The sequence below is a fragment of the Aquarana catesbeiana genome, linkage group LG03 (assembly GCF_042186555.1).
Source record: "Aquarana catesbeiana isolate 2022-GZ linkage group LG03, ASM4218655v1, whole genome shotgun sequence".
NCBI classification, from domain to species: Eukaryota; Metazoa; Chordata; class Amphibia; order Anura; family Ranidae; genus Aquarana; species Aquarana catesbeiana.
In genome coordinates, this window is record NC_133326.1 from 163465139 (window position 1) to 163487177 (window position 22039).

The following is a 22039-nucleotide window of genomic DNA, read 5'->3' on the forward strand; positions in this document are numbered from 1 at the left end:
GTTGTCAGTTTATGCTTCAACAAGAAATCTGGAGTCCTATACCAAAACATACAGACTTTATAGGCTGTTTCTTTGTGGGTCACACATCTGGATACTTTTGAAGTAGCTTCCCAAATCTCCCTCCATTCTTGTAGAGCAATAGGCCGATCTAAGATGTGGGACCATTTACGCATGTATGCGTGGGTGTGTTCTGTAAGGGGGGGGTTTCTTGCAGTATTTTGTATATAGTGGAGATCAGGCCGGGTTCATGAGGGCCTCTGGAGCATGTCAATTCAAATTGTGTGGGTATAGAAAGTGTCAGTTGTGGTAGTTTTTTTTTTTTGGAGAAAAAATGTTGAATTTGAAGAAATGAGTAAAAGAGATTCTGTGGAATTCCATGTTTAGATTGTAGTTCTGAAAAGGTAAGTATTTTGCGTGTTATCGGATGAACTATATGGCGTAGCTGGAATATACCTGCTTTTGTCCAGGGCAACATGGCTTCATAGGATAGGCTATCCGGAATGTCTGGATTAAAGGTGATGTTTATTAAAGGGGAACAATGGGATGTGAGTGAAAATTTGCCCGAACATTTTTTCCAAATTGAGAGGGTAAAGAGCATTGGATTTAGGCATATCTTGCGTAGTTGGGCGAAGGATTTATCCGTAGATGGCCATAATAAACTGCATGGATGAGCTGGGATTGTAATGCTCATCTCAATTTCGGACCAGCGGTTAGGAGCAAACATAGATGTCCAAGAGGCTATAGCCCTCAAATGTGTAGCATAATAATATTTGATTATATCTGGTGCTCCTAGGCCTCCTCTATTTTGGGAAGTTAGAAGTACTGAGCTGGTGATTTATTATCCCATATAAAATTTAGAAAACTTCTCTGTAGGAATTTGAGCTGAGACAACGGAATCATCACTGGCAAGGTTTCGAAAAGGTATAAAAGTTTCAGGAGGATCGACATTTTAAGGACATTTATCCTTCCTAAGAGGGAGAGAGGGAATTTCGTCCAGGTTTTCAATAAATTGTTGATTTCAGTGAACATAGATGGAAAATTAGCTTGGAAAAGGGTAGAATACGAAGGGGTCAAATAGACTCCAAGGTATTTTAGTGACTTAGGACACCATCGGTAGTTAAAATTACCTTGTAGGGTCGAGAGTGCATCCTCTGAGATATTAATAGGGAGTGCTTCTGTTTTGGTTGAATTGATTTTATAACCGGAAATATCCCCAAATAAGGCTAAAGTTGTGTGAAGTGAGGGAAGTGATATGTGAGGATGGGTTAAAGTTAAGAGGATATCGTCTGCGAAGAGTGATAATTTGTATTCCCGTTGTCTCAACTGGACTCCACTTATGTCTGGATGGGATCTAATGGCCTCTGCCAGGGGCTCTAAGCTAAGGATAAAAAGAAGGGGAGATAGGGGACAGCCCTGGCGAGTACCATTAGTTAGAGTAAATGATGGAGATATATGGGAAGCCATCTGCACTTGGGACGAAGGAGAGGAATAAAGTGCTTTTAACGCTTGTACAAAGGGACCGGAGAAGCCATATTTACGTAAGATAGCAAACATGAATGACCAATTCAAGCGGTCAAACGCTTTCTGAGCGTCTAGGCTAAGAATCAAGGCAGGCTTCTTAGTTTTCGTCAGGAGATCGATAAGATCGATCGTTCTCCTAGTGTTGTCTCTTGCCTGTCTAGAGGGGACAAACCCGACCTGGTCCCCATGTACAAGCGACGGGAGGAGCAAAGAGAGTCTGTTGGCCAAAATTTTAGTGAAGATTTTATAGTCAGAATTAAGAAGGGCAATGGGTCTATAGTTATCAGGTAAAGAGGGGTCTTTCCCAGGCTTTGGAATGACTGTAATGAAGGCGTGGACGAATTGGGAGTGGGGTATTGTACATGACATTAGCGAGGAGAATAAATTAGCCATGTGGGGTAATAGAACTGGCAGAAAACCTTTAAAGTAGGGGTAGGAGAGTCCATCAGGGCCAGACGCTTTATGATTAGGGAGTTGTTTCGCTACCTCAGTGATTTCTTCCACAGAAATGGGGGTATTTAGGCCTATGCGATCTTCAGTGGAGATCGTGGGGAGTCTCAAGGATTCTACGAAGGAGTCAAATTTATCCTGGGTGAATTGAAAATTCGGGTCTGTTGATAAACAATTGTACAAGCCTTGGTAAAAGTCACCAAAGACCCTTGACATATTACGAGGGCAGTATGTGGGAACACCGTTAGACTGTATTAAATGGTCAGGAGTGGAAGTGTATGCTCTAGGTCTTAGTTTGTTAACCAACATTCTATGAGGCAAACTCATAAAACTTTTGCTTGGACCATAAATTGGATTTAGTAAACTTAGTCAGATCCAAGGATTTGATGCGGTTGCGCAGAGAGACCACTGCTCTGAGGCGGATCACCGTAGGGAGGCTGAGTAGGCGTTTCTCTGCTTCAGACAGATTATCTAAGAGGGACGTTCTCTGAAGTTCACGGTCACGTTTGTAACGAGAGCCTGCAGAGATGCATTCTCCTCTGAAAAAGGCCTTATGGGCTTCCCATAGGGTGGACGCCCCAGAGACTGAACCCTCATTAAGTTCAAAGAATTCCTTCAACTTTCCCTGTAAGTGGAGATGTATTTCAGGTACCTTGAGAAGAGACTCATTAAGGCGCCAATGGCATGTTCTAGGTGTAGGTTTTGACAGAAGGATATCTAGAGCGATGGGTGCATGATCAGACCATGTTATAGGGTGTATTTCGGAATTCACCACATAGGGTAAAAGGGGGGCTGAGACAAAGAAATGATCTAGTCTGGTATATAATTTATGAGGTGGAGAATAAAAGGTAAATTGTTTGGCTAGTGGATGTTTTATCCTCCACGTGTCAAACAGATTGTGGGATCTTATCAATTTCCGCAATGCCGTGGAAAGCCGCTGAACCTGAGGGGATGGAGCATGTGAAAAAAGGGCGAGTTTATCCTTAGTAGGTGACATACACATATTAAAGTCTCCTCCAATAATTAAATATGGTTGACAATAAGACTGGAGTTGATCAAAGAAAATATCCATGAACCCAATCTGACCTGTATTGGGTGCATAAACGTTGGCCAGGGTGAAGGAGATGTTATTGTGATCACAATTCAGGAGGATAAATCTGCCCTGGGGGTCAGCGTAAGAGGATTTTACCTGAATAGATGAGGAGTGTTTTAACAAAATAGCTACCCCAGCCTTCCCAGAAGGGTCAGAGGCTATAAAGGCGATAGGAAATTGTTTAGAAGCAAATTTAAATGTACCGTTTGTCTTAAAATGCGTCTCCTGAACCATGATCACATCAGCCTTTGAAGATTTGAACTCCCTCAGCGCCAGCCAACGCTTGCGTATAGAGCCTAAACCCTTAACGTTACAGGAAAAAACACTTACAGCCATTTTTTAAATATGAGCACAAAGCAGTAGGAGCAATCACAATAGGGCAAAGATGTGTATACCATGATAAGTGGGAAGTTGAAACATAGACAATATATGCATTCAGATGGACATGTATAAAAAATGGCAAAGGAGCCTCTGTATACCAATATTGGATCAAAAAAAAGATCCCTTACAAAAGTTTTTGGAAAAAGAAAGCCAGAGAGAAAAAAAAAGGAAAAAAAAATAGAAAAAAATGTAAAAATAAAAAATAAAACTAGAACCTGAATAGGATCAAAAAGGATCCGTAGTAAAAAGAAAAAAAAATCTGAAATTTTTTTTTTTTCCCCAAGGGGGTCACCTTTTTGGGTCGTGACCATGATGGAAAAAATGGAAAAAGGGGGGGGCATGTCAACCTACGAAACCAGATACGTAGGCTCGGCCCCAACCGAACATCAATTAACAGAACAATCCACCTGTAACATATAGATGGCTATAGAGTCGAGGGTTATATGAATTGTAAGGGAACCAAGGTAGAACTGTGGACTTTGAACAGGGAGTCTGAGGCCGTGTAAGGTAAAAGAGGAACGTGGCCCAGCATGGCAAAGGGAAAACCAGATTCGAGTCAAATGGGAACCTCAGGTGAGACCCTTTGATGATGTTGCTCCTAGAGGAGTGACAGGTGTTTTCTGCGATCTTTGACGAACTAGGGTCCAGATCTTCTCAGGTGTGGACAGAATCCGGGAAGGTGGGATTTGGGGCTGAAAATCTTCATCCGGGATCGGGGGTAGTCCTAAGTTCCTGACAAAGGACTCACATTCCTGCAAGTCTCTCATTGAATGTTGAGTCCCATCTTTGTTGACTGACAAGCGGAAGGGGAAACCCCATCTATAGGGGATCTGATGTTGTTGTAGGTGGGATGTAACTGGTCTTAGAGCTCGACATTTTCCCAGGGTAATAGGAGATAAGTCGTTAAAAATTTGAATCTTCGCACCTTTAAACTCCACTCGGGATCTATTACGGGTAGCTATGGTCAGAGCCTCCTTGCTCTCATAGAAATGAAAGTGAGCAATGATGTCCCTGGGATTGGCACCTGGAGGGGGCTTAGGAGCCAGTGATCTGTGGGCCCTGTCGAGTCGCCAGTCTATGTCAGGAATGTGGGGAGCAAGCGTTACAAAGAGGTCCAAGAGATAGGGACGAATTTCCTTGTCAGGGACATTTTCGGGGACCCCTCGAAACCGTAGATTCTGACGTCTCTCCCTGTTTTCGAGATCCTCTTGTTGCGTCTGTAGTTGTGTAACTGAATTTTTTAAAGTGACGTTTTCTTCTTCCAGTGCATGTATATAGTGGACCATGTCATCAAACTTGGACTCCAGCGTATCTGTGCGCTCCCCCAATTGGTCTATCTCACCCCTAAGTTCATGAGCAAGTTTGCTGACTTCTTTGGTGATGGTCTGGGTGATGCTGTGGAGCAAAGCTTGCAGCTTGGTGTCCAACACGTCCACTGTCACAGGTTGAGACATATTGGTGGGGGGGATGGGTAGGTGGGTAGATCCTGAATGATGGGGCTGGTCTGTGGTTGGCAAAGGGGAACTAGCCAATGTGATCGTATTAGTCGCGATCGTATCAGTTAGGACCGCAGCGTATGATGGAATATTTGGAGCTGGGGATTGCGGCTTACGGAGAAAGTGATCCATAGACTGGTTGGGCTTGGTTGCGTCCTGTGAATTGTGACCTCGATATACGTGCCTCTGATCACCGATCTTCCCCATAAACCGGTCGGGATGTAGCTAAGTGAATCCCCGAACAGTGGATATAACTCCCGGGTCTGTGGTTGCTAAAGTAGCATAGCGGGATGTTTTGATGTACGGATGAGGGCCAGAGCCTAGGTCTTAGGTGTCCGCCATCTTAATAGGCTATGGTTGCAACTTTCCACCTATCCAATAGAGGTGGCTTTTGTGAAGGTTGCTTTAGCAGATCAGCTGAGGGGAGAGGTGACTGGGTGAGATTGTGCTATGCCCACGTTCACACACCATTCTGGAGGAGTGATGAAAGAGAGAATGATGAGGTGTAGGAGTCCCAATATGGCCGCCGGCTTCTGGGTGTAGGCCGAAGCCGCGGTCTTTCCTAAAAGGCTGCCGCCTGAGTAGGTGCCGCTCCTATCGGGGCTTCGTGTGATCTACTGGGCACAGGGGATGAATCAGCAAGTGGACGCTGTCAGGGGCTTCCGCTATACAGGGAGGTGGTAGGAAGATTGTTGTTACTCACTGTGGCCACTGATGAGCCCGGGAGCTGGAATGACAGGCCGCAGGCTTCGGCGCGGTGTTAGGCCGTATGGCGAGCGGAGCTCAGATACCCTCCGGTGGATCCCAGATAGCCGATTGCCGCTGCAGAGACAGCCGATGCCCGCCGAAGGTGAGGCGCATATGTTCTTTGGGATGGCTATTCAATTGCCTGCAGGACGTAGAGTGCCAGGGAGAAGGGACCGCAGGCCTCAAGATGGCGGCGGGCCTCGAGGCCGGATAGTAAAGGACCGTCACAGGGTAAGCTCGTCCGAGCCAGATATGCTCCCAATAGGCATTTGTAATTGTTGCCTTCAATGTCCTGAAGGATATGCCAGAGCAAGTGGTGTAAGCCAGGGTGTAGCAGTGGCAGGATGGCGGTGGATTGTCCGGATGACAGCTTTTCTATAGATTGCTGCACCTGGGTGAGGAGGGTGAGGCTGGCCCTGTAGGCCTCAACATGGCAGCGTCCGCGGGGATGTGGAGCAGGCCGCCAGGGATCCCCAGATGGGTTCTCAGCCGATCTGTCCCCTCCAGAGATGGAGTCACAGGTGGGTGAGGACGGGCGGCTTTTCGTTCCGCGGATTGTGGCACTCTAGGCCGGAAGATGCTGGAGGCTCTGTAGGCCTCAAGATGGCGGCAGGCCGCGGCTGTGTGGAGCAGGCCGCGGGCCAGGTGGAGGCCCAATCAGCTGGCCAGGCTCCTCGATACAGGCTGGAGCTAAGGTAAGGGATGCCCAGGGACAGATGGGTGGATATTGGAGGCTCTGTGGGCTTAGGATGACGGCGGGCCGTGGCTGTGCAGATTGGGCCGGGTGGAGATCCCACCATCTGGCCGAGCTCCTCAATACAGGCTGGGGCTGAGAGAGGGGATGCCCAGGGACAGGTAGGGTAGATTTGGCAGCTCACCAATGTTGTCTGTGGCAAGGATGGCGATGGACTGTGGCAGGATTTGCGGAGCTCTACACCAGCACGTCCTCCTCAGTTCACATCGGGACACACCCCCCCGACCATCCCTGTTTGCCTGTGACCTTGAACCTTGGCGTGTACTCTGTTGTCCTTGTCTGCTTGTGGCCCCGACCTTGGCTTGTCCCTTACTTTCCTTATTGTTGGAGCCAGCCTGCTGCCTCCTTCCTCTTCTCCTGTAGTTTACCGTGAGCGTGAGCTGTGAGACCCTGGGGGCCGCGACCTGGAGCCAGACTGCAGCGCAGTTCATCCTTACCATTAAAGGCTCTGGTGAACACCTGCTGGCTCTTAGACTCCGTGCCCTGCGGAATCTATGCTCTAGCTCCCAGTGGGATCTGTGTCAGTGATCCAGTAGACCTGCTTCCTGGACCTCCCAGGGTTCAGTCTGCAGCAGTCAGCCGTAGGGTCCACTACCTTGCGGTGCACTCCTGATCCCAATGATGTGCATCTGTCACCCAGTCTCTAGGTGACCTGACACACATCAGGTGATCACCCAGCCCAAACGCTTCATCAGCGACAAAGACAAACGGGAGTCCTTCCACGTTCTCTTCAGCAGGTGGCAATCCCAAGCCACCATCCTGGAGCCTTGTGTAGAACTCTGTCTGGGCGATGACTCCACCATCCGACATCCGGCCATTCTTACCCACATCCGCATAGAGAAACTCATATGTCGCTGACACCACCGCCAACATCACAATACCATTCCTGTGGCGTTGAAGGAAACTGTGGAGTGAAACAAGAAAAAATAATTTAGTCATTTTGCAAATAAACATTGCAAGCAGATTAGACACAAACATTATCAGATTCCTCTCCCTATCTGATGGGCCATTGTAAAAAATTGAGGGGGGTATGTTTTGGACAGGTAACCCTCTCCACTTCATTGAGAGCTGAATGTATAAATAATGTGTGTTACTTTGGCCAGCCCCTCCTTACTTACACTATTGGCAGCCCACTGGACAGGTTAGAAGTATCATAATACAAAAACATAAATACACGCTGTGAAAATTGAAGCACTTTTTTACATTCTGCAATTACCTTTCAAGATAATAGGAGAACAAAACTTTAAACAGTACCATTTGAAAGTATTCTGGCAGGCCCTTTCACTACATGCTTTGGGGAATTCATACAGAAATCTGACCACAAAAGAGGTAGGTATAGTGTGTATGGGTTTGGCAAGGTCAGCAGATAGAGGATTGGTACCGGTTGACTTAGCGGTTGGGGGGACGGAGGGTTCTAAATGATTTTGGCCTCTGGCACTCTGCATGAATTTAAGCACACAAATAACATTTGTACACATTTTAGGGTAAAGCACTACTATGGAGCTGACAAAATACATTATATTACTTATTACATACAAGTGACTAGACTAGGTGTGTATGGGCCCAGGATAGCATGCTGGGGAGGTTAGTGAAGGCAAATAGGCATTAAGGACAAAAAAGGAAGTTTAAAAAATTCAAGCATGCATGAGAACAAAGGGGACATTCACAGCATATTACAATCATGGTAATTAGGGAATGATGAAAGAAATGCAATACATTAGCAAACATTAAAGACATAGAATGTGATGTTAAAGGAGAAAACTTACCCTAATATAGTCCTTCTGCAGGACCTGAATGATGGCAGAACAGGTCTCTGGAATAATAATCCCCTGAGCCTGGGGGGAGATGCCTGTCGAGAACTTGATGTCCTGCAGACTTCTCCCTGTTGCCAAGTACCGCAATGTGGAGACTAGCCTCTGCTCGGGTGTGATGGCTTGCCACATGCAGGTGTCCTACATGCTAATATAAGGGGACAGCAAAGCCAACAAATGGTGAAAAATGGGGTCCGTCATCCGGAGATAATTACTGAAATCATCAGGATTATTCTCACGGATCTCCCGCAACAAAGGCATGTGAGACAATTGGTCACGCTGGAGTAACCAATTCTTCATCCATGAACTCCTCCCCGCCCTGTTCATGGACTGGGCTTGGTTGAAAGTAAGAACCCCAACACCAAGCCCCTGCACAGCACAAACTCTACAACGAGTACGTACCCGCAACATGGCTTCAACACGGTCGACTGGTCAGAACGAACTAACAGAACGCATTGAAAATAAGAAAGGCCCGAGAAGAGCAATCTGAAAATTAGAAATGAGCGGACAAGAACGCACTGAAAATCAAATACGTACTATAAAATATGCACTGAAAAACAAATGCGAACTGACTACATGCACTGAAAACCACAAGCACAAACTAAAGAGCAGTAACAATAGGAAAAGCACGAGGCTGAAAAGCGCGAATCATCTCTCACCAAACTTCTACTAATACGAGATTAACAGAAGGAGCCCAAAGGGTGGCACACTGGCTATTGAACTTCCCTTTTCTAGTTCCATCGTACGTGTTGTACGTCACCGCGTTTTTGACGTTCGGAATTTCTGACAAGATTTGTGTGACCGTGTGTATGCAAAACACGTTTGAACCAACATCCGTCGGAAAGAAAACATGTATTTTGTTGTCGGAATGTGCGATCGTGTGTACGCAGCACACTTCACAGAATACCAATATGAATAGATTTGTTTTCTCAGTGTAGGCACCAGATGAGTGAAAAAATTATATTAGCTATGTATTCTCTCCCCGTGCATAGTGGGTGGTATGTAACACTCATTATGATTAGGGATGAGCTTCGAATTCGAGTCGAACTCATGTTCGACTCGAACATTAGCTGTTCGCAAGTTCGCCGAACAGCGAACAATTTGGGGTGTTCACGGCAAATTCGAATGCTGCAGAACACCCTTTAAAAGTCTATGGGAGAAATCAAAAGTGCTAATTTTAAAGGCTTATATGGAAGTTATTGTCATAAAAAGTGTTTGGGGACCCGGGTCCTGCCCCAGGGGACATGGATCAATACAAAAAAAAGTTTTAAAAATGGCCGTTTTTTCAGGATCGGTGATTTTAATAATGCTTAAAGTCAAACAATAAAAGTGTAATATCCCTTTAAATTTCATACCTGGGGGATGTCTATAGTATGCCTGTAAAGGGGCGCATGTTTCCTGTGTTTAGAACAGTCTGACAGCAAAATGACATTTGGAAGGAAAAAACCCATTTAAAACTACCCGCGGCTATTGCATTGCCGACAATACACATAGAAGTTCATTGATAAAAACGGCATGGGAATTCCCCACAGGGAAACCCCGAACCAAAATTTAAAAAAAAAAATGACGTGGGAGTCCCCCTAAATTCCATACCAGGCCCTTCAGGTCTGGTATGGATATTAAGGGGAACCCCGGCCAAAATTTAAAAAAAAAAATGACGTGGGGTTCCCCCTAAATTCCATACCAGACCCTTCAGGTCTGGTATGGATTTTAAGGGGAACCCCGCGCCAAAAAAAAACAAAAAACGGCTTGGGGTCCCCCCAAAGATCCATACCAGACCCTTATCCGAGCACACAACCTGGCAGGCCGCAGGAAAAGAGGTGGGGACGAGAGTGCGGCCCCCCCCTCCTGAACCGTACCAGGCCACATGCCCTCAACAAACATTGGGAGGGTGCTTTGGGGTAGCCCCCCAAAACACTTTGTCCCCATGTTGATGAGGACAAGGGCCTCATCCCCACAACCCTGGCCGGTGGTTGTGGGGGTCTGCGGGCGGGGGGCTTATCGGAATCTGGAAGCCCCCTTTAACAAGGGGACCCCCAGATCCCGGCCCCCCCCTGTGTGAAATGGTAAGGGGGTACTTACCCCTACCATTTCACTAAAAAACTGTCAAAAATGTTAAAAATGACAAGAGACAGTTTTTGACAATTCCTTTATTTAAATGCTTCTTCTTTCTTCTATCTTCCTTCATCTTCTTCTTCTTCTGGTTCTTCTGGCTCTTCTTCCTCCGGCATTCTCATCCAGCATCTCCTCCGCGGCGTCTTCTATCTTCTTCTCCTCGGGCCGCTCCGCACCCATGGCATGGGGGGAGGCTCCCGCTCTTCTCTTCATCTTCATCCTCTTCTCTTCTTCCTTCTTCTCTTCTTCTCTTCTTCATTTTCTTCTTCGGGCCGCTCCGCACCCATGCTGGCATGGAGGGAGGCTCCCGCTGTGTGACGGCGTCTCCTCGTCTGCCGTTTCTTAAATAATGGGGGCGGGGCCACCCGGTGACCCCGCCCCCCTCTGACGCACGGTGACTTGACGGGACTTTCCTTTGGCGTCACGGGGAATGCCACAGGGAAGTCCCGTCATGTCCTGTGCGTCAGAGGGGGGCGGGGTCACTGGGTGGCCCCGCCCCTCATTATTTAAAAACCGTCAGACGAGGAGACGCCGTCACACAGCGGGAGCCTCCCTCCATGCCAGCATGGATGCGGAGCGGCCCGGAGAAGAAAATGAAGAAGAGAAGAAGGAAGAAGAGAAGAGGATGAAAAAGAAGATGAAGAGAAGAGCGGGAGCCTCCCCCATGCCATGGGTGCGGAGCAGCCCGAGGAGAAGAAGATAGAAGACGCCGCGGAGGAGATGCTGGACGAGAATGCCGGAGGAAGAACCAGAAGAGCCAGAAGAACCAGAAGAAGAAGAAGATGAAGGAAGATAGAAGAAAGAAGAAGCATTTAAATAAAGGAATTGTCAAAAACTGTCTCTTGTCATTTTTAACATTTTTGACAGTTTTTTAGTGAAATGGTAGGGGTAAGTACCCCCTTACCATTTCACACAGGGTGGGGGCCAGGATCTGGGGGTCCCCTTGTTAAAGGGGGCTTCCAGATTCCGATAAGCCCCCCGCCCACAGACCCCCACAACCACCGACCAGGGTTGTGGGGATGAGGCCCTTGTCCTCATCAACATGGGGACAAGGTGTTTTGGGGGGCTACCCCAAAGCACCCTCCCAATGTTGAGGGCATGTGGCCTGGTACGGTTCAGGAGGGGGGGCGCACTCTCGTCCCCCCCTCTTTTCCTGCGGCCTGCCAGGTTGCGTGCTCGGATAAGGGTCTGGTATGGATTTTTGGGGGGAACTCCACGCCGTTTTTTTTTTTTTTGGCGCGGGGTTCCCCTTAACATCCATACCGGACCTGAAGGGTCTGGTATGGAATTTAGGGTGAACCCCACGTCATTTTTTTTTTATTATTTTGGCCGGGGTTCCCCTTAATATCCATACCAGACCTGAAGGGCCTGGTATGGAATTTAGGGGGACTCCCACGTAATTTTTTTTTTTTAATTTTGGTTCGGGGTTTCTCTGTGGAGAATTCCCATGCCGTTTTTATCAATGAACTTCTATGTGTATTGTCGGCAATGCAATAGCCGCGGGTAGTTTTAAATGGGTTTTTTCCTTCCAAATGTCATTTTGCTGTCAGACTGTTCTAAACACGGGAAACATGCGCCCCTTTACAGGCATACTATAGACACCCCCCAGGTACGAAATTTAAAGGGATATTACACTTTTAATGTTTGACTTTAAGCATTATTAAAATCACTGCTCCTGAAAAAAACGGCCGTTTTTAAAACTTTTTTTGCATTGATCCATGTCCCCTGGGGCAGGACCCAGGTCCCCAAACACTTTTTATGACAATAACTTGCATATAAGCCTTTAAAATTAGCACTTTTGATTATTCATGTTCGTGTCCCATAGACTTTAACGGTGTTTGCGTGTTCGAGCGAACTTTTTTCCTGTTCGCATGTTCTGGTGCGAACCGAACAGGGGGGTGTTCGGCTCATCCCTAACCTCTATACATACAGTAACTGCAACAAATCTAGGAGGACATCATTAACAAATTCCTGGAAAACTGCCGGTCTTGCAGTCTTCCACTTGTTGCCCTCAATCCTCATGATATTGTATGCCCCTCTCAAATCAAGCTTTGTTAAAACCGTTGCTACCTTGAGGCGGTCAAATAACTCCATAATCAACAGAATCAGGCATTCTTAATCGTGAAACGATTGACACCCCTTCAATCTGGATTTCGCCCTCAGCACTCCACAGAAACTGCTCTTTTAAAACTCACAATTGACCTACTAACTGCAAAAACTAACAGACACTATTCTGTACTCCTACTTCTGGACCTTTCAGCTGCCTTTGACATGGTTGACCACCCCCTCCTCCTCAAAAAACTTTACTCCCTTGGTCTCCGTGACTGTGCTCTTCAGTGGCTCTCATCCTACCTATCCCAACGCACCTTCAGTGTCACTTACAATTCTACTTCCTCCACTCCTCTTCCCTTCTCCATCGGGGTCCCCCAAGGTTCTGTTCTTAGACCTCTTTTATTTTCAATCTACACCTCTTCCCTGGGTCGGCTGATAGCTTCTCACGGCTTTCAATATCATTTATACACTGACAATACACAAATCTATCTCTCCACCCCTCAACTCACTCCATCAGTCTCCTCACACATCACTAACGTACTAACAGACATATCTGTATGGATGTCACACCACTTCCTCAAACTCAACTTGTCCAAAACCGAACATATAATATTTCCTCCCCCACATGCCTCTTTCCCTAACTTAAAAGAAATATAGAAAAACCGCCCTAAAAAATGATGTTCAAAATTAATTAAAATATATAGTCCTATACAGAGGAATGTCCAACCTTCACACGGTGAATAACGTGAATATTCATATGTTGTTAGGTGAAAATTCAAATAGAACAGATCTTATATGGTGAAATGCTTACCAGAAAGTAAGCCAAACAGGCGAGTGGCTTAAAACCCAGCCTGGGCCTTTAAGGAAAAGCGATCCCAATGGAACAGGATGGGTCACACTCATGCCGTGTAATCAGATCCGCGACGGATTACCCCAAAAAATTTTTGAAAAACAGCGTAATACTGACAAAAATGTGAAATCAAAAAAAGAAAAATGTGCAACACTCAACAAAACCAAAATCATATATACTCATAAAGACATCCAGTGTGGAGAACACACATAGGATCATTAAGTGAGTGACATGCAATCATGCAATAAGGTGTATGATACCCAATAGAGAAAATGGTGTGTAAACCTTACAAAGAATCTGCTTACCAGATACTATAACCAAGTGAGCATATAGCTATCCCACAGATGAAAGGTATGGAAAAGAAGGTGCAGCAAGCCACATAAAAATCCTGCTTACCAGATGGCAAATCAATGTGAGCAGATCTAAGGACTTCACACCAGAAAGAGTAGCAAAGGAATATAATAAAATGTAGCGAACCTCTTGAATATCCTGCTTACCAGATGTCAACTATAAGTGAGCGGATTATCACAGACACATACCGAACTTCCTGACAGGAGCAGCGTACATCCGTCCTGACATCCTAGTCCCGAACTCAGCAGTGCATAGTGTGTAAAGAAGCAGCCAATAGTGTGATACTGTATCAAACTAAATTTATTTAAAACAAAAATTGGTTCCCCATTGCGAACGTCACCTTATGATGAAACGCGTCTGGGAGGGACACGCTGATGTCACCATGACGCCCTGTTGAGGACGGGAGTTTGCTTTGAGTGCCGGCCGGCATCGCTTTTAACTTTGGTTTTATTGTAATGCCGCGTACACACGGTCGGACTTTTCACCTACAAAAGTCCGACAGCCTGTCCGACATACTTCCGGCGTACCTTCGGCGGACTTGCGGCAGACTTTCTTACGAACGGACTTGCCTACACACGACCACACAAAAGTACGACAGCCTAGTACGCGGTGACGTACACCAAGTCCGACGAGACTATAAAACGGAAGTTCAATAGCCCGTACGACACCCTTTGGGCTCCTTCTGCTAATCTCGTGTTTATCTCGTGTTAGTAGAAGTTTGGTGAGAGACGATTCGCGCTTGTGAGACTCGTATTTTTCAGTTCGTTTTAACTGTTGTTCAGTCTGTGCTTGTGAGGTTTGTATCTGCTTTTCAGTGCGTTTGGTCAGTTGGCATTGAGAAATCTTTGTTTTATTGGCCGCTCGTTCCTGATTTTCAGGTCGCTCTTCACAGGCCTTGCTGTTCTTCAGTGCGTTCTGTTTAGTGCGTTCTGACCAGCCGACCGTTTTGAAACCATGTTACCTGTACGTACTCGTCGTCGAGCTCGTGCATTGTATGTGTTTGGTGCTGTAGTTTATTCTTCAGCCCAAGACCAGTCCATGAACAGGGCGAGGAGGAGTTCATGGACCAAGAATTGGTTGCTTCAGCGTGACCAGTTCTGTCACATGCCTTTGCTCCGTGAGATCCGTGAGAATAATCCTGAGGATTTCAGGAACTTTCTCCGGATGACGGACCCCGTTTTTGACCGTTTGGTGGCTTTGCTGACCCCCTATATCAGCAGGCAGGATACCTGCATGAGGCAAGCCATCACTCCGGAGCAGAGGCTGGTCGCTACCTTGCGGTATTTGGCCACAGGGAGAAGCCTGCAGGACCTTAAGTTCTCGACAGGCATCTCCCCCCAGGCTCTGGGGATCATTATCCCAGAGACCTGTTCTGCCATCATCCAGGTCCTGCAGAAGGACTATATTAAGGTAAGATATTTTTCTTTTATTAGCATCACATGTTCTTTTATGTAATCTTTGATAATGTAATGTATTTCTTGCTTCAAACACTACTTACCATCATTGCAATATAGTGTGAATGTCCCCTTTTTATCCTCACACATGCTGGATTTTTTTCCTGTTATTTTTTGTCATGCATGTATATTTTCCTTCAATAACCTCCCCAGCATGCAGTGATGGGAACATATCCACCTAGTCTACTCATTTTGAATGTATTTTGTTTGAGTGTATTTAGTGTGCTTATAATTAGCAATTAGCTAGATTTCACAACCCCCCCCCACCTAAACTCACTCCAAATAGTGTGCTGCTAATTAGCAATTAGCTAGATTTCCCAACCCCCCCCCCCCACCCTCGTAAAAATTAGCTTGAATGTTCTGTGGTGTTGATTTGTCTAAAGCAAATATATGTTGCACTTTGCAAAATGCATGTGCACTCTACAAGTGCATTTGTTCCAGTGCTTTAGTAAATGAGCAGAAGCTCTGCTGATTTCCATCATCAAATCATATGCAAGCCTCAAAGTGTTTTCATTAATTGCCCTTGCATGTGATTGTGTACTCCTTGCAACATGAATGCCTTTTTACATTACCTCATTTACTGTAAGCTGGTTAGCAACTGCACCTGCAGAGTGCGACAACTGCAGTCTTGTAGCCTTTTTAGTCCCTAAATTCCTGCGTGTCCTAAAAGTAATCTTTTTTAGGGATTTCACAACCCCCTAAAATGTAATCAATGTTCCATCAGAGGGGGTGAGCAATCTGATAAGTGTGCCTTTCCATATTAGTTATTCCAGAAGAATTAACCACTTGACAACTGGGCACTTAAACCCCCTTCCTAACCAGACCAATTTTCAGCTTTTGGTGCTCTCACATTTTGAATGACAATTACTCAGCCATGCAACACTGTATCTATATGAAATTTTTGTCCTTTTTTTCACACAAATGGAGCTTTCTTTTGGTGGTATTTAATCACCGCTGGGTTCTTTATTTTTTGCGCCGTAAAAGAAAAAAGACCGAAAAATCTGTAAAAAAATGCATTTTTCTTCATTTCTGTTATAATATTTTGCAAATTAGTAATTTTTCTTCATATATTTTGGCCAAAATTTATACCGCTACATATCTTTGGTAAAATTAACCCAAATCGGTGGATATTATTTGGTCTTTGTGAAAGTTATAGAGTCCAAAAGCTATGGTGCGAATATCTGAAAATTGATCACACCTGAAGTACTGACGGCCTATCTAATTTCTTGAGATCCTAACATTCCAGAAAAGTACAAATACCCCCCAAATGACCCCTTTTTGGAAAGAAGACATTCCAAGGTATTTAGAAAGATGCATGGTGAGATTTTTGAAGTTGTCATTTTTTCCCACAATTCTTTGCAAAATCAAGGTTTTTTTTTTACTTTTTTTTTTTCCCACAAAATTGTCATATTAGCAGGTTATTTCTCACACACCACATATGCATACCACAAATTACACCCCAAAACACATTCTGCTATTACTCCCGAGTACGGCGATACCACATGTGTGAGACTTTTACACAGCGTGGCCACATACAGAGGCCCAACATGCAGGGGAGCACCTTCAGGCGTTCTGTAGCTCCCAGGCCAATTCTGACATTTCTCTCCTACATGTAAAAATCATCATTTATTTGCTAGAAAATTACATAGAACCCCAAAACATTATATATGTTTTTTTAGCAAAGACCCTAGAGAATACAATGGCGGTCATTGCAACTTTTTATCTCGCACGGTATTTGCGCAGCAATTTTTTTAACGCGTTTTTTTTGAGAAAAAAACTGTTTTGTGCTTTACAAAAACCAAAACAGTAAAGTTAGCCTAATGTTTTTGCATAATGTGAAAGATGAAGTTATACTGAGTAAATAGATACCCAACATGTCACCTTTCAAAATTGCACGCGCTTGTGGAATGGCGCCAAACTTTGCTACTCAAAAATCCCCATAGGCGACGCTGTAATATTTTTTACTGGTTACATGTTTTGAGTTACAGAGGAGGTCTAGGGCCAAAATTATTACTCTCGCTCTACCGATCGCAGTGATACCTCACATGTGTGGTTTGAACACGGTTTTCATATGTGGGCGGGACTTACGTATGCGTTCGCTTCTGCATGCGAGCACGCAGGGACAGGGGCGCTTTAACATTTTTTTATTTTTTTTTATTGTTCATTTTACTTTATTTATTTTAGTTTGATGCTTTTTTCCAAAAAAAAAAAAATTTTGACCACTTTTATTCCTATTACAAGGAATATAAACATCCTTGTAATAGGAATATGGCATGACAGGTCCTCTTTACAGTGAGATATGGGGTCAATAAGACCCCACATCTCACCTCTAGGCTGGGAAGCCTGAAATAAAAAAAAAAAAAAAACGATCCTGGCTTCGATCGTAGCGGTGAGTCGGTAGAAGCGCGGGAGGGGGGGACATCCCCTCTCGCCTCCCGTAAGAACGATCAAGCAGTGGAACAGCTGCTATGATCATTCTCATGGTGTAGGGAATCGCCGGCTGAAAAAGCCGATATCTGAATGATGCCTGTAGCTGCAACCATCATTCAGATATCTCCGCACAAAGTCAAGGACGTTGTATGACGGCCGGTGGGCGGGAAGTGGTTAAAACGCATTTTTTTTTTAACACAAAGTTGTCCATTTATACAATATTTCTACCACATAACATGTACATACCAAAAATGACACCCCAAAATAGATTCCCCTGCTCCTCCTGAGTACGGCGATACCACATGTGTGAGACTTCCACAGCCTGGCCACATACAGAGGCCGAGTACAGCTGAGCATGGCTCGGTATGGAGGGGTATTGCGGAGTATGGCGGGGTATGGCGGGGTATTGCAGAGTATGGCGGGGTATTGCGGAGTATGGCGGGGTATGGCGGGGTATTGCGGAGTATGGCGGGGTATTGCAGAGCATGGCAGAGTATGGCGGGGTATGGCGGGGTATTGCAGGGTATTGCAGGGTATGGCAGAGTATAACAGAGTATGGCGGGGTATGGCGGGGTATTGCGGAGTATGGCGGGGTATTGCGGAGTATGGCGGGGTATGGCGGGGCATGGCAGAGTATGGCGGGGGCATGGCAGAGTATGGCGGGGGCATGGCAGGGTATGGCGGGGGCATTGCAGAGTATGGCGGGGGCATTGCAGAGTATTGCGGGGGAATTGCAGAGTATGGCGGGGGCATTGCAGAGTATTGTGGGGGCATTGCAGAGTATTGTGGGGGTATTGCAGAGTATTGTGGGGGTATTGCAGAGTACTGCACAGCATTGCAGAGTATTGTGGGGGTGTTGCAGAGTATTGCACAGCATTGCAGAGTATTGTGGGGGTATTGCAGAGTATTGTGGGGGTATTGCAGAGTATTGTGGGGGTATTGCAGAGTACTGCACAGCATTGCAGAGTATTGTGGGGGTGTTGCAGAGTATTGCACAGCATTGCAGAGTATTGTGGGGGTATTGCAGAGTATTGCACAGCATTGCAGAGTATTGTGGGGGTATTGCAGAGTATTGTGGGGGTGCTGCAGAGTATTGCACAGCATTGCAGAGTATTGTGGGGGTATTGCAGAGTATTGTGGGGGTGTTGCAGAGTATTGCTCAGCATTGCAGTGTAGTGGGGATGGCTGAGCATGGATGGATGGATGCCTGGATGTCTCTGTGCAGCGCTGTGGGCACTACACATACAGCCCACAGCGCTGCAGACATCCCTCCACCCCCCTCCCCGCTCACTGTGTACCGATCGGTACACAGGCGGGGAGGAGAGGAACCGGCGTCATCAGATGACGCCGGTCTGTTTACATGTGATCGCGCCATCATTTGACGGCGCGATCACATGGTAAACGGCCGCGATCAGCGGCCATTTACCGGGATCCGTGATGCGTCACGGATGTGTTCGGGGGCGCGCGAGAGGGGAATTCTGGGAGGACGTCATAGTACGTCCACCCAGAGTTATCCAACCGCCCTGCAGCCGTCATTCGGCTATGGGCCGGTTGGTAAGTGGTTAAATTATTTAATGTTATACTGATGCTGGGGAATAATGTTTTTAATTGTCTAATTTTCTTGCAATGTTAGCTTCCAAATTAATTGATTTTGGTTTTCTTGTTTGATTCCCCAGTTTCCTTCAACGCCACAGGAATGGCAGACTGTGGCATCCCATTTTGCCAGCCGTTGGGACTTTCCCAATTGTGGAGGGGCTATAGATGGGAAACATGTCCACATCGTGCCACCACCCCATTCGGGGTCATACTATTTCAATTATAAAGGGTTCCACACTATTGTTTTAATGGCGGTGGTGTCGGCACACTATGAATTTTTATATGTGGACGTGGGGAAGAATGGCCGGATGTCGGATGGAGGAGTATTTGCCCAAACGGAGTTCTGCCAGCGTCTCCAGAGTGGTGGCCTGGGATTGCCACTTGATGCGGATAATGTGGAAGGACTCCCCTTTGTCTTCATTGCCGATGAAGCCTTCGCTCTGAGCAAGCACCTCATGAGGCCATTCCCCCAAAGAACCCTCACCCCGGAGAGGAGGGTTTTTAATTTCCGGCTGGCCAGAGCTAGAAGAGTGGTTGAGAATGCGTTTGGAATTCTGGCCAGCCGGTTCCGCCTGTTTCAAACAGCCATTAATTTGGCGGAATACAAACTTAATTTTATAATTTTATCGTGCTGCATTCTGCACAACTTTTTAAACAAACATTCTCAGAATTATATAGGCACAGTTGGGCCTGAGGCCGGACTTATAGATGCCAACCTTACGGGCCTGGATACTGTCCGTACTGGCTTGGCCCCCCAAAGTGCCCGTCAAGTTAGACAGCAATATGTTAATTATTTTATGGGTAGGGGGGCCATTGCAATGGGCCAGGATATTTAATTTTTTACAATAAAAAAAATATTGATGAAATCTTGAATTATATTTATTGCTTGCCTTTCTTTTGGGCTTTCTCCTAGGTTATGGTCGAGCAGTTGTAGTGCCAACTGTATTTTCATTTTAAATGTCTAAATAAGCTCCATTGCCACTGTAAACAACTTTTTGACAATTATAACCAAACTGATACTGAGCATTGAAATAACAAACCACACATTTATTTAATTCCTATAAGGAGATGTTTTTATTAATGGTTGTTATGCATTCAGTTCTGCATTTAGTATAAAATGTTCATAGACAAAAATATAATGATATCTTAATAATTTTGAAAAATATAATTATATTTAAATATTTCTACCTAATCCACAAAAAAAATATTTTTGGCTTTTTGATTTTCGCAAACAGGCTTTTTTTTTTTTTTTTTTTTTTTTTTTTTTTAAAATCAAGTTTTTTACTTTTTTTTGTTTTTTTAAATCAAGTTTTATTTTTTTTTTGGTTTTTGAGAACATCAATTTTTTTTTTTTTTGGTTTTAAAATCAAGTTTTTTATTTTTTTTGGTTTTTTGAAAATCAAGTTTTTTATTTTTTTTGGTTTTTTGAAAATCAAGTTTTTTACTTTTTTTGGTTTTTTTAAAATCAAGTTTTTTACTTTTTTTGGTTTTTTTAAATCAAGTTTTTTATTTTTTTTGGTTTTTGAGAAAATCAAATTTTTTTTTTTTTTGTTTTAAAATCAAGTTTTTTATTTTTTTTGTTTTTTTTAAAATCAAGTTTTTTATTTTTTTTGTTTTTTTGAAAATCAAGTTTTTTACTTTTTTTGTTTTTTTTAAAATCAAGTTTTTTACTTTTTTTGGTTTTTTTAAATCAAGTTTTTTATTTTTTTTGGTTTTTGAGAAAATCAATTTTTTTATTTTTTTTGGTTTTTTTAAAATCAAGTTTTTTATTTTTTTGGGTTTTTTTAAAATCAAGTTTTTTATTTTTTTTTGTTTTTTGAAAATCAAGTTTTATTTTTTTTTTTGGGTTTTTGAGAAAATCAAGTTTTATTTTTTTGTGGATTTTTTTATGTATTTTCGAGAAACAGCCCTCCTTTTTTAAATTAGGTTAAACAGCCATTTCTGTTCAGCCAAAAAAATAAAGAGAAGGCCCAGAATGGGGTCAGCAAAACAGGAAATGAAGGACATGATTGATGTTTTGGGGTTTCAAAAAGGGCATTTCGATTCGACCCAAAACATCAATCATGTCCTTCATTTCCTGTTGCATAGGATCCAGCCGATTACGCATTTCATCGATGTCCTTATTCCAGGCCATTATTTGACCAATTAGCCGTTGGGCACTTTCTGAGGTGAAATAGTCACTTCTTGTACCTAAAGTGGAATGAAACCAAAAAATGTATTTAGAACTAGAAAAGGTACAATTTCTGGGGAAATTGTGAAAAGTGTTCTTGCCTCTACATCTGGAGTGAGCGGAGTAACTGGGGGGAGTGCCTGGAGTAACTGTTGTGTGGTTGGAGTAACTGTGGAAAGGTTGAACTGGGCAGATGGGCAGAGTAACTGTGTGGAGTGTTTGTAGTGAGTAAAGATAGTAAACATTACACTAACCAATTGATTGATCAAATTTAAAAAGTGCACAAGTGCTAATGATGTAGAAGGTAGAAATATCGGTAAATGACTTTGTCGGACACAGACTTAAGGGTTACCAGGATTTATTCCGCCCCAGCCAAAGCATAGCACCTGACGGACTCGCGTCCCAAAATCAAGTGTGTCAAAAACAGTTTACACAGTGTACATATAATTTCAATATATTGCATCACAAGCGAACTGGCGGTATATTTCCGTTATACATTAACATTAACATTAACATTTTGAACAGTCAACTTTTTGAACTTTTTGGATACAAGGCAATTCATTAAAGCATATACTTTAAACCCTTACAAATTTTCAGTTTCTCTGCAGTTTTGCTCCTTGCTGTTTCTTTGTCTTACTAATCAGCAAGCAGGCTATAGCACAGGAAGGAGAGGGTGAGTGTGATGAGGACAGTGTGATAGGGCGAGCTGACGTGCTGCATCTACCGTCTGTAGGACGGGTGATCGTTTTAGCCAGCCGGCTTCTTATG